The 13662-nt window shown below is 37.1% G+C and overlaps 1 pseudogene; it reads right to left on the reverse strand.

Annotated features, from left to right (window-relative positions):
• Nucleotides 1–6: 6 nt before the first annotated feature.
• Nucleotides 7–13662, reverse strand: part of LOC113072502 (potassium voltage-gated channel subfamily H member 1-like) — a 42311-nt pseudogene continuing 28655 nt past the window's right edge.

Consider the following 13662-nt stretch of genomic DNA (forward strand, 5'->3'; position numbering starts at 1 on the left):
GAGCGAGGCGTGCAGCGTGTGTTCGGGAATTGGTGGGATCGGGGGAGATTTTCCGTCGGGCTGGACCGGGCTTCGGTCTACAGGGGTGAGGGCACCACCTTCGTCCAGCCGGAGGTCGCTTTTGGTGATGCCACTGTCACAGGAATCGGTCTTCTTCAGTCCACTGGGCTCCGAAATCTTTCTAGAATCGCTTCGCTCTGGCCAAAGTCTCCATTGATTCTGCTTTAGGAACGTTTCCCCAGCTTTCTGGCTTTGCCATGCTCTCCCTAAACCTCGCCCATCCTCGTGCACGTGGCTCTGCTGTCCGAGGGACATTTGGGGCAGGGGCGCTAAGCTTGGCCTGGTCAAATGGACCCATGGTACGGTTTTTGCTCTGGTGGGACGGGATAGGTGTGGCAGGGATCTCGGTTACCGTGATGATGCTTGTGGTGGCAACTACATCTTGGCTGATGACTTCGTGGTGGATTTGGCCCTTCTCGAGATCAGAGTCATTGGTATTGGACGCCCAGCGGCGAGACGTGCTTCCTTCTGCTGGCGGAATCGCTGGAACAGACGGCGGACGGGATGATCAGGGGGGAGGTTCAGCGGGGCCTCATTCTTCCTCCTCAAGCCTTTCCTCTTCCTCACGCTTCACATCACTGATCTTTCTGAACACAAGCCTGAAAAGTCACAGAGAATTAGTTAGACATATGCATGCACTCAGGCAACCATTAAACAAGCACATCAAAACAGAAGAATTTTATGCTATAATTTAGATTCTTTTGTCCAAACAACCTGCGTTGCATTCAATGTATGCATCTTTCAGTTTGTGCATTCCCTGGGAAATAAACCTATGTGTTGCTAGCACTGTGCTCTACCAATTCTAATTACAGAAAGGCTCCAGCATAACACAATTATAAAGCATAACATTTAATAAAATATATAAAATCTAAAATATTAGATATTAAATATTAGATGTTAATAGTCCAAGGTCTGGCAGTGCAAGATTATGCAATATATAGACTTCAGCGGGTCTAGACCACTTACAACCTCTCCGGGTGTATTGTTTATAGAGACCACACTCACTGTCCTGGAGACCCTGCTTTCGGTGTCGTGAATTTTGCAAGATATTCTAAGTTCTAAGTTATTTATTGGAGCTCATGTATATTTCAGAGTTCAAGACTTTTCTTGAGCAGATTCCCAAAGTGTTTGCCTAAAATCTCAGTGTGTGTGGGGGGGTCTGGAGGGAACGTTTATATGCTGCACACTGGTCAGAGATTGAAGGCATGTATTTCTCTCACACACATACTGGCATTCAGTTTTGACTGGCTGATGGGATGTTTTAATAATTACAATGGTAAAAACGCTTATTAAAAGAAGACGGTCTGTGTGTGTTTGAAATTACTGGGAACAGAAAAACCCACACATGCTGATGATAGTGCTTTAGTGCTGTGGAAGCTTGATTATTATGCGCCATGAACAATTTCACAATTTTATTTACCTTCATGTGTTTATTGTTATTGTTTAATATAATTAAACTGATACATTTCATCTGAAAAGAAAAGTTGAAGACCCGTAATCATTTTTTTTTCTGTGAAGGTTTTGAAAAGGCTGTGTAAATGTTGTGTATGTGTGAACAGGCCATCAAAGGGTGTTTGTGAAAAGTTATAAACATCAAAATTAAAGAAATAAACATTTGAAATATATCAGTCTGTGTGTATTGAATGAATATAATATACAAGTTTCACTTTCTGAATGAAATTAGTGAAATAAATCAACTCTTTGATGATATTCTAATTATATGACCAGCACCTATATATTACAAATTTATTTTAAATATCGATTTTGACTTCATATCTCAGAGTTCTGACTTTATATCCCCAGTTTGACATCTCCCAATTCTGTCTTTATATCTCACAGTATATATCTCATCTTACAATTGAACCTGATTTCCTATTTTAACCTTAATCTCAATTAAATTTATTTTCATAATGATGCTGATCATTTTTTTTTTGTTTTAAAAAGTACATCAATGAATGTATAACAGGAGTGGGAGCATATTTGTTTCACTTTTGTGATTTCACTAGAATAAATAGCAAGCCGGTTAAAGGGAGGTTGAGCACATGTCTGAGAGCACCGTCCTGCAAATGGTGGCTATGCACACAATCCCATTATTTTCCATATTTGAGTTTAGACACCAAAAAATGATCCTTAAGCGATGTGTATTACTGCGAGAAACTGAGCATATTAGGCATTTGGCCATGATGTCTCGCATAAAAATTGTTTCATTTGGGCTTTAATGTGCTCAGATTTGTAATATTGCCACTTTTCATCCGAATGTAATGTTTCTTTGTAATTAAACTCTAAATAACTCATCGTGTTTGGCAGCAGGTGGAGAAATATATTACCTCCGCTCCCTCTGAGAATCCAGGCTAAAAACTCAGTCAGACAGATAGACAGCCTCAGTAGATTGCGTTTCTGAATGACGTCAAGGGCCTTGTTTCTCTCTGCTTTACAGAGATGATGGACAGTAATAACTACACCACTGCCTTCCCATTCAGCCGTTCACATTCTGGACACAGACACACACAGGCCCTTCCACTAACCGTAAATAAATACACCCACAGTATCATTACACACGTTTGTATCCAGCTTTAGCGCAGACAATAATACCAAAGGTCATTTGGGGGGGAATTATCTCTTTAAATAATACTTCAATCAACAGCATCTGTGATGTCATTTTTATATCCACAAAATCATCTCTCAGTTTGTTAGAGTAGAAAAAAAATTATAATAATTTGATTATTTAAAGCAATAAAAATATAAAAAAATGTATATGGAGCATACTTCATCCTCAGGTATTACATTAATACACAAAATCATATATATTTCATATAATTTTGCTTTAGCAAACCTAAAAGCTTCATATTTGTGTTGTTAAACCCACTGGTAACAAGTTCCTTATAGACTTCTATTGTAAGTGCATCACTTTTGCTGTGCTGAAAATCATTTTAATAATCCTAATTTAGTGTTCTCAGTCAATAACAAGTCTTTAAAAAAAATGCATGTAAATCTCTCATTATACTTTAATATCACCAAATATTGGAATCATTTTTAGTCAGGTAGCGTTCTTTCAGTTAGCACAGGTTTTGTGTTTCTTTTTGCTTATGAACCTCAGTTTACCTACAATAAATTTTTAAGACTTTTTTTTTTTTTTTTTTTTGGTAGTTGTTTTGCATGGTTCATTAACTAGAACTAGAAAAGAAAAGAAAACATGAGGGTGAAACACACTTTATTCTTTTTCACAAAATTACATTATGACACTTAAAATTGTATTTATATTAAAAATATTCTTTTAAATCACAACAAACCTCAGCGCTCAAGCTGACAGAAACAGAGGGCTGCCATTGTTTCTGGTGTTTTATAAACCCTTGCCCTTGAAAGATACACAAGGCAGAGAAAGGACAGACATGCAGAGTAGGATTACGGAGCAAAAGCTAAAGCATTACACAAAGGTGTGTGTGTCTGCATGTAGAAGGAGGGTGGTATTATTTGCTCACGCAGAGATTTCTAATGGTGTATTGTTATAATCCTTCTGTTGCCATGCGTCCCTCGCACTCCCACGCATGCACAGCCCTCTTGTGTATTCTGCTATTGCTTTTCTTCCCCTAAGTTTATCATCATCAAACAGGGAAACTCATTCTGCAGCTCTCAAAGTGTTCAAAATGTGTGTGTGGTGTTGAAGGTGTTAGTCTGCAGATAGAACGGTAAAAAGGAGGGGACAGTGAGAGAAAGTGAGGCAAGAGGGAGCACTCCCATCCCCACTGTTTCATAATTCAAACTAAAAGCTGACTGTGTGCACAATGAAGCAGAAACAAAATCCCATAACACTGTAATACTCTGAAATGAAAGCATACACATACCTATCTTACTTTCTCTACCTCTACCATACACTGTTCTGATTTACTTTTCTCTTATAGCGATCGCTTAACCTACAGTCTACAGTAAGTTACAATTTCATGTTTAATTCATGCATGAATTAAGACAATATGCCATTGTTTATCATTTAAATATGCCGCATACTTTGTATTTCAGTGACTGCTCTTTAAATTGACTTCGCTGTTTGTTATGGTGTTATGAAGTTTGACGAACAACGTCACATTGTGTATTTAAAGGGTTAGTTCACCCAATAATCAAAATTATGTCATTAATAACTCACCGTCATGTCTTTACAGTTTTTTTATGATTATCCCTGTAATTTTAATGTAGTTGAGTGTGATAATCATCAGATAAGTCACGGTTTTTACAAAAAATATATTGCGGCAACTGTTTTTTAACATTAAAAATAAATGTTTCTTTAGCACCTTTAGCTTGTTTTCTAAAGGGTCATGTAAGACTTAATACTGGAGTAATAGCTGCTGAAAATTCACCTTTGCCATCTCAGGAATAAATAACATTTTTAAATATACTCAAATAGAAAACAATTATTTTAAATTACAATAATTTGTCACACTATTTCTGTTTTGACTGTATTTTTGGTCAAATAAACAAGGCCTTGTTGAGCATAAGATACTTTCAAAAACATTAGAAGTCATTACAGTGACATATAGGTGCTAATATTAATAACACTGTGTATTTTGTGCTTTCACTGTGTGCCTCATGCTGACTGACTGGTTTTGTCACTGATCTAAGATCAGATTTACCACACTCATCACGACCTCAGAGAATCTGATCCCTCAGCGACGACTGATTCACTCACACCTGCCGAACACACACACAGATCACAGGGCCATGAAGGGACATATTGAGTAAATGACCGTTTCAAACCAGTGACCTTTTACCACTGGTGAATTTTGACAGCAATTCAATCACAGCAACAAGCACAGGCATTCCTCTTTGCATGCATGTTGATGCATCTTGAAGGGTGAGTGAATGTCTTTTGTACAGGTTTGTGTGCATGAATTTGTGTTTTACCCATTACAGCTGCATAAACGGTAACCTTAATCAAAGCTAAGATAACTCTTGACACAGCAGCGTTGAGATGAAGAGGATTTTGCAGTGTTACCCTGGCAACCACAAACACGCATAGAAACAAATTGGATGAACCATTTAAGCACTTATTTATGCAGCTGTGACCGAAGACTTGTTCAGATTTCACATAGAAAGATTGCAACACTGGCACTATCCACGCTGTTGTGTAATAACTCAGAAGATTGTTAATTTACATGAATGTACTTTATCAGAATATTTTCATTTTAGGAACTTTTACTCCACTACATTCCAAAGCTTAATATATAATTATTTATTCTGGTACATTTCATATATATATATATATATATATATTTGTTCCTTGTTATTTAAACTGAGGGAAATCAAAACACTCTCCTAATCTCAACGCAATTTGTGAACAAATTCAACACACTGTTTTGAGTTGATTCTTTTCAGTGAACCTGATGAATCAGTTCACAACAAGCACTGAATGATTCATTGGCGATTTTGACTGATCTGATTACAGCTGTTTGAGCAATTAAGTTAATTATGACTGCACAAAATTAATAAACAATGGTCTATCAACCATCACATTTACTTTTGATTTTTATAATACTATTTTTAATGTACTGAAGTAAAATATTACTCATAAAATAAGCATTATAATTAAAATGTAAAATTTAGAATTTTTACTAAAGTCAAATTCAAAAGGAGTACTTTCCTTGGAATATTTGTACTTTAATTTCATTTCATGATTTGTGTTCTTAAATGTTGATTACCACAGTAAATATGAAACATTTTGATTCATGCTTTGAAAAGAGAGTAAGAGTTGTACTATTTTTCACTTTCTTTAATGACAAGAATCATTATCAAACAAATGTTGTTGATTCATTTGTTAATTTAATTTGAGCTTAAATTGAACCCAGAATATTTCTTTAAGGTTTTGGAAGAAGTGACTTTCCTGAACACTCTCAACATTGTATTTTGGGAGTTGTGTGGTTAGGAATGAGGACACACGCATACATTAAATGCAGGAAAATGCAATATGCACTATGTATGTCGCTGCTGCTGATGCTGTATCTAGGCCAAAATGGCCTATTTGACCACTGTATAAAGTCTACTTTTGAAAACGGAATTTGTCCATAAATAAAACATATGTAGTCTTCCTATGACATTTTTTTCCATGTTTAACAAGTTTTTCTATCTGGGTCACAATCAAATGACATCATGATTAACTCATGGAGACATGAGCTTATTAAAGGCTCCCTCTTGGCATTAAGATAACCATAATTTGCGTCTTCACATTTCAATGTATTGTTTAAGAGAATGGACTGTTATAGCTAACAAAACCATCGTGTTGAGGTAAAGATCCAGCTATTTTTCGAACAAGTGATGCAAACATGACAAAAGTCTTTTACAAACAAGTGTAGGCGTGAAGAGCTCATAAGAGAGACAATTCACTGAAGCTCTCACCTCTGCCATTATCGGTGAAAAGCTGTTAAACCCTATACATTTATGTAGCAGATGGATTATGTAAATGAATTTAGTCCTGGCTCCAATATGAAAGTGTTTGCTGAGTTATAGTTAAATTTAACCCATATGGATATATATAACTGTACAGTGTAAGCTGTTCCAATAAAGAGGCAGACACTCGCTGAGCTATTATTAGCCTTCGCCTCAGACCCAGTTCCCTGAGAAATCAAGCAGGGCAGAGATCCAAAATTTAGACACACTGAGGGTCATTTTGTTCACACTGACAGCTGTCTTTATTATGAACTAGGAAATCATTTATGGGTAGGATAATTGCTACACTTCAAGATCTGGTTTAAGGAGTGTTACAGTTCATTTGAATGTGATTTGATGTGAAAAATGAGAACGCGAGTCAACATTTTTCTCCAAAAAGAAAAAAAAATGGGGGACAGTCAGGAATGTGGCCTGGCAGGTGATGTGTGCAATCTCTGGTTTGTATACAGGCAAACCTTTTCTTTCATTTCCTGTCACATCTACCCTATCCTCTCCAATAAAAGCCCATAGAAAAAAAGAAAAGAAAAACAGGGATTAGAAAGAACCTGCATTTCCTTTATTCCCTTAATCCACTTTTCTGTCATTTCTAGCCAATTAAACAAGTCAGTTTAGTGTTGCTTGTGTTTCTGATCAGACCATTTCTCTCTTTTTCTGTCTCCATTTGTCTTTCTTTCTGATTGAATGGTAAAGCAGCTCTACTGATCTCTTTCGTTTTCCTTTCATTCAGATGAATGGTACACCGTTCTTCAATTCAACTCTCACTCACATATATTAAGTATAACAGCTGTTGTTAGTACTGGCTCATTCTCAATATCATATTATCAGATTTCTCTAAATTTCATGTTTTCTCTTTCATGTTTTATCTCCACTGTCATGATTTTCTGAGGCACCCTCATGTCATTCCAAACTTGTATGACTTTCTTTCTTTGGAGGAGCATAAAAGAAGATATTTAGAAGAATGTTGGTAAGCAAGCAGTTTTGGTTCCCATTGCCTTCCAGAGTATATACAACAAATACAATGAAAGTCTATGGGAACTGAAACTATGTGATTAACAACATTCTTCAAAATAACTTTCTTTTGTGTTTTGCAGAAAAAAAGAAAGTCCTACAGGTTTGGAACAACATGAGGGTGAACAATTTAGATTTTTGGGTGAACTGTCCTTTTAAGTTGCTATAATGCCACCTACTATGTTGAAATATCATCCAGATGTTTACTGGATTAAATACAATGCTATTGTATGTTTAGTATTAAAAATAAAATAAATAAAAAGATTTCAATACCTAAAGCCCAAAGTGTAGATATTAAACTGCCTAAATCATCTGGATTTACTCTGATTTACTAAATAAAAAGTTTTCACTATATGCTGTGATGTATGTGAGTATGTTGATAAAGAGCTTTAGGAGCTGTATTTATATTTTCCCATGAGTTCAGCATGCTACAATCTCCTTCAGGCTGTGCTCATGCTGTGCCGTGAAGATTGAATGTAGTAACCTGTTAATGTGGGTGCTGAGATATTCTGCTTGCATATGCAGTTTGACATGGGCCAGTGGAAAATGAAAGCGTACTGAAAGAAAACGGCAGACAGTATTTACTCACCCGTTTGCGCAGGTTGTACGTAAGCAGGAGGTTTCGTGAAAAGTGGTTGGAGAAGGCGGTGTAGAATTCTAAGACTTTCTGAAGCGCGTCCCGTTTGATCACATGCAGGTCACAGTATGTTAGCGCTCTCACATTAGCACACGCCTGAGCTAGAGTCACCTCCTTCCAGAACACGTCCCCAAACACATCACCTTTACCTGAGGAGAAACACACAGACACAAACAGGCCTGATTGGTACATGTATGTCTAAATAATGTGACACTGAACACTGGTGTAATTCAGATTTGCAATAAAATATAGAAAACAGTTATTTTAAATGAAAATAATATTTCACAGTATTACAGTTTTGGCATTTTTTTTTTTAATGCAGCCTTGGGTCTTACCACCTGGTAATGTATTATGACTTGTTTTCATTGAATATAAGTGCACAATGTCTTCCATTTTCATTAGTTTCAAAATTAAACCATGTTAAGTTAATTTATTTCTTATTTCCTTACACTTTTTCTACAGCAAAAATACTGCAAATGATACAAATATTCAGTTTTGTCTCTCCTCTCTGTCTCAGATTGCAGTAGACAGATCATGTTAACTGATTTCATTGGTGTTAAATTCAACTTGTGTAAAAATCCATCACAAACACACGGTCAGGTCAGATGATTTAAGCAGTTGAAAGCATTGTTAAAATCTGACAAAACAACATTCTCACATAAAAACACACTTCATTATGACTCACTTAGGATATAGCTCTACTGTATCATAAGCATTTCTGACAGAGGAGAAATGAGATGATCCACTCCAATCCATTACTGAAATGAACAAATGTACTAGGATGAACAGGGTTACAGAGCCAAAATGTCAGCTCGGATCAATTTTTGTACGGTTCTATTGAGTCTCAGTAAATGTTCTAGAATCCAGACTCTTTTCCGTGGGTGGAGAGAGATATGTCAGCACCTCTAGTAATATCTAAAGTATTGCATTTGGTTATGCAACATCAAAAATCAGTGGTGGTTGTTATTCATTGATGCATCTTGATGCACCAAAAATAAAGAATCCTGACATTTATTTTTAGCACAGTTTCCACTAAAATAGTAAACATTGATAATAACATGAAATGTTTCTTGGGCACTAAATCTGATGATCTCTGAAGGATCATGTGACACTGACTGAAGACTGGAGTAATTGCTGCTGAAAATACAGCTATGCCATTGCATGAATAAATTAGTACATCATAAAATATATATAATGAAAAACAGTCATTCTGGAGCTGTGCTAATTTTACAATATTGCAGTTTTAATGTAGTTTTGATCAAATAAATTCATTCCTTTGTGAGCATAAGAGACGTTTAAACATTTTACCAACCCCAAACTTTTAAATGGTAGTGTGTGCAAGATATGGGAAGAGTTTATGTATAATAACTTAATAACAATTTAGCAATTTTCTGCCAAACATCATCTTCTGTGCTCCACAGAATAAAGTAAGTCATAACATATGGGTGACTAAATATATAAGGGATAAATTATTAAAGAATTTTCATTTTAAATACATTTATCTGTATAACATTAGACAATCAAAGACATATAAAAAAAATTAAAGAAAGCATACTGGTGCAGTTTGTGAAACTGAATGATTGTTTTGGACTGCACTCAGTATCACTTCTTTTCTTTTTACTTTTAAGTGAGAGTGAATGAACAGAGGGAGTCTATAGTGTATGCTGTATAGCAGCAGTGCCATTATAGTTCTATAGGTTACAGTGTAACACACCACTCTAATGAGCCTTCAGATGCATGCATACTGACCTCTGACCCAAAGTTTTGCTCAATCCACCCACTCGAGATACAAGTGGTCAGATCGATAAACCTTTTTATTCTGTCTTCATAGTCTGATCTGTGTGTGTGTGTGTTCAAATTCTAGAAGCAAGAGAGAACATTTGTGACCTTTCAGACTGATCCTAAATCATTTCATAGCCGTGGCAGACAGTTATAGTTAGCAAAGCATCGTTAGTTAACAGGAAAATACAGACATTAGATGCTCAGCTGGCTTCACGAGGCAAAGCAGCCTAATCTTGTGTTGTGAGACAGACAGATGTTAGAAATAACAGATACTACAATACATCATGGGCTGTATACATCCATGAGTCACATGTCTGACCTAAGATCACTGTTTTCCATTTTTATTTCTTTTTTAGGGATGATGGGTTGATACTAAAAAAGGATAAACTAATACTAATCTCAGCAGTGACGACAGGCGGGACAATGAAATCAGATCCTAATATCAGATCTATGCATTTAAAGCTTTCTGTGGTATAAACCCTCATAGTTCACTGTGCGACAGATATTACTGCCAGAAAAGGATGAACTGATACTTATATTACTTTTCAAATATCTTTTTATTGTTACTTTTTAATCTCAGTTTATGCAATATTTGCATAATTTAACATGCTTTATGTTCAAAATTTCAAATTTTCCTCTTCATTTTATTTTATTATTGTTCTCTGAATGTTTTTCGCACAGAGGAAGAGAAAGAGTAGGACACATTATTCAAAGAAGATACAGGGTGCAGGATGTGGGAATAAACAAAAGGGAGAGTGATAGCACAGTGCGGAGGAGTGGGTGTGATAGTCTGTGTGTCAGTCGAGATATATGATCACATAGAAGCTCTGTGGATGCAAATAATCTTCCCATTGGGAACTAAACCCAAGACAGAGGGATGCTTCTTCTTCATGTCAGTGAGTCTGTAGAGGAAATTAGTTTTGAATACAGTAACAGCTGAAGCAGGCCTAAGCCTTGTGGTGTCAAAATTCTCTAACAGTTTGCACCGCTGCTACAAATGTACTAAATAAAATAATCGAAAACTACTTGACCTCACTAATCCAGTCAGATGTTGGATGGCTAGTCAACAATCATGATCCATACCTAGTCAATATTCATTCATTCAGACCTGGATCTATTTCCCTGTCTCTGTTTTCCTCTCACCTAGAATGGCAACCACCTCGTCGTCTTGGATGACCTCCAGTGACCCTGACACCACAAAACAGAGGCTGTCCACGCTTTCGCCCGCATGGTAGATAAGATCTCCTGGAGCGCAGTGGATGGTCTGGAACTCCATGGCTAAAGCTCGCAAACAGCCGTCACTGGCTAAACGGAAAGCAGGATGTTCCTTAAAAACCTTCCTGTTCAGGTGCACGCATATATCAGCACGCATGTCTTTAGGACAGATCTGTAAAACCTGTAATAAGAGAGAAATAACAGATATAAGTGGTTACTCTGCTGTAACTTCCTTGATCTTAAATGAGCTCAGTGTACTATGAAAACACACTGTAACTTTCATACTTACAAATGGCAACAAACAAGAGACTAGATTATAAGCAACAGCATCTCTTCAATATCTAATTTAACAATTTCCTAGCTGCATACATACAATTCTATCAAATTTGTTGACTATCAAATGAATGTCAAAATTTAAATTAGTTAATGAAACTCTAGACAGGCCTTTACATGCAATCTTATAGCAATCACATCATTTACTCTATTTCACAAGCTGATAGGCCTTTGTCGATCTGTTGAGAAGATTTAAGTAGCCTAGTTCAGTGTTCGCTGTAAGATGGTCCTGTCAGAATTCCTCTGAAACCCTCCACCTCCCCCAGTTCCACCTGTTTAGATATATTATGTTATTTATGTATACCTATTCTTGAAGTAGCGACAAACCTTAAACCCTCGCAGCAGCATGTATGTGGAGTTACGGTAAGCTGCTTGCTAGCAGTAGTCTGTTACATTACAGTACATAAAATTTCAATTACCACATAAACAGGGTGATGACTGATAGGACAATGGCGAATGATTTGCAGATCCTGAGCATTGGGGAACAGTTGGGGGTTCGTTGCCTTGCTCAAGGGCACCTAAGTCATGGTATTGCCAGCCTGAGACTCGAACCCACAACCCTAGGGTTAGGAGTCAAACTCTGTAACCAATATTATTAAATTAATAAAAATTAGCATTTTTCTTTTTTTATAAACACTCTCTCACACCATCAAATGTATGTTTACTGTCATGCCAGTGAAGCATACTGAGAGGCCGACACAGAGAGACAGAGGTACAGGACACCTGTGACGGCATGCATGTTTGCATCGGAGCGCATTAGTGTGTGACATGTCCCTGAGCTGCCATTCCCAGCAGCCCCTCAATTTTCCAGAGCATCTCCCTTTCTGCATGTGGTTGTCACAGGGAAGAACAGTGTGAGTCTGTGTGATGAGACAGCTAAATCACGAGAAAAAAAGCGAGAGAAGAGGAGGCATCTGGAGCATACTGAAAATGTCCTCCCAACGGGGACTTCATATCCACAGAGTCATGCTGTTTCCCCCCTGTGGTTTAAGCATAAACGACAGGGCGAGTCGAAACACATAGCGTGAGAAAGCATCTTGCTAAAGAATCACACTAATGTTTAAAAATACTTAGCCAGACACACTCACATAAACATTTGAGAGCAGGAGTGAATAACACACACACACACACACACACACACAAACAAACAGACAGGAGGATGGCTACTGAAGGGTGTACAGAGTTGCATGCTGGGTAATTGGAATTGGGCGTACTGGGTGTTCACCTTTTCGGTGTCAATACCGTGGGACATGGACCACGTGGAGGCGATGTAATCCATAACCCTCTCGCTCAGGCCTGTGGGCACCTGGTACAGCTTCAGGAAGTCCCGCACACTGTTCAGCATCTCGTGATAGCGGTTTGTGTTAGCATACATCTGCTGGAAGATAGTTGTCACATTACCGAAGATGGTAGCATAGAGGAGAGCTGTGGGGAAGGGAAAGAGAGGGAGAAAGAAACATTGAATTAAATGACAACACAGAGGAACAGAATGATGTAAATAAATCACAAACAATGTATTATGTACTGTATATACTTAATGTTCCAAAAAATCAATTATTATTTAAATATTTTACTATAAAATATATATATATATTTTTTTTGCATAAGAGACTTCTTTTCAAACATTATTTACAAAATCTTAACAGTACAAACTTTTGAGTAGTACTGTATATATACAGTAGACATACTGTGTTTAGCTAGCAGTTAGAAAAGCTACATGGAAAAAATATTATTTCATAAGTTACCAGCTCCAGAAGAGAGGGAGACCGAGATGACGATAATAATAAATGACAAAGTGAATTGTAAATGAGTGAAAGCACAGGACAGAAAGAAGAAGATTCAATAAAGGCAAGAGATTGTCTCGTTTAAACTGATTTAGCCTGCCTGTAATGGCTGTGCACACAGAAGAAAATCTAATTACGCATGTATGGACTCTAGGTGTGTGTGTGTGTGTGTGAATCCCTTCCTAAATACCTTCAGATAAGAATTATGAGCTGCCATTACTCTACATGCCTGTCTCATGAACACAGGATACACTGCCAAGATATATTTAAGGGATAATACACATAAAAATCTTCTGTCATCATGTACTCACCCTCATGTCAGTCAGAACCTGTATGCTGTTATTTTTTTTCTGTACAACAGTGTGCAGTGACCATGCCTGTGACTGTCTGTGGTGCATATGATTCATGCTC

This window comes from Carassius auratus, unplaced genomic scaffold, assembly GCF_003368295.1.
Source record: "Carassius auratus strain Wakin unplaced genomic scaffold, ASM336829v1 scaf_tig00009230, whole genome shotgun sequence".
In the NCBI taxonomy this organism is placed as follows: Eukaryota; Metazoa; Chordata; class Actinopteri; order Cypriniformes; family Cyprinidae; genus Carassius; species Carassius auratus.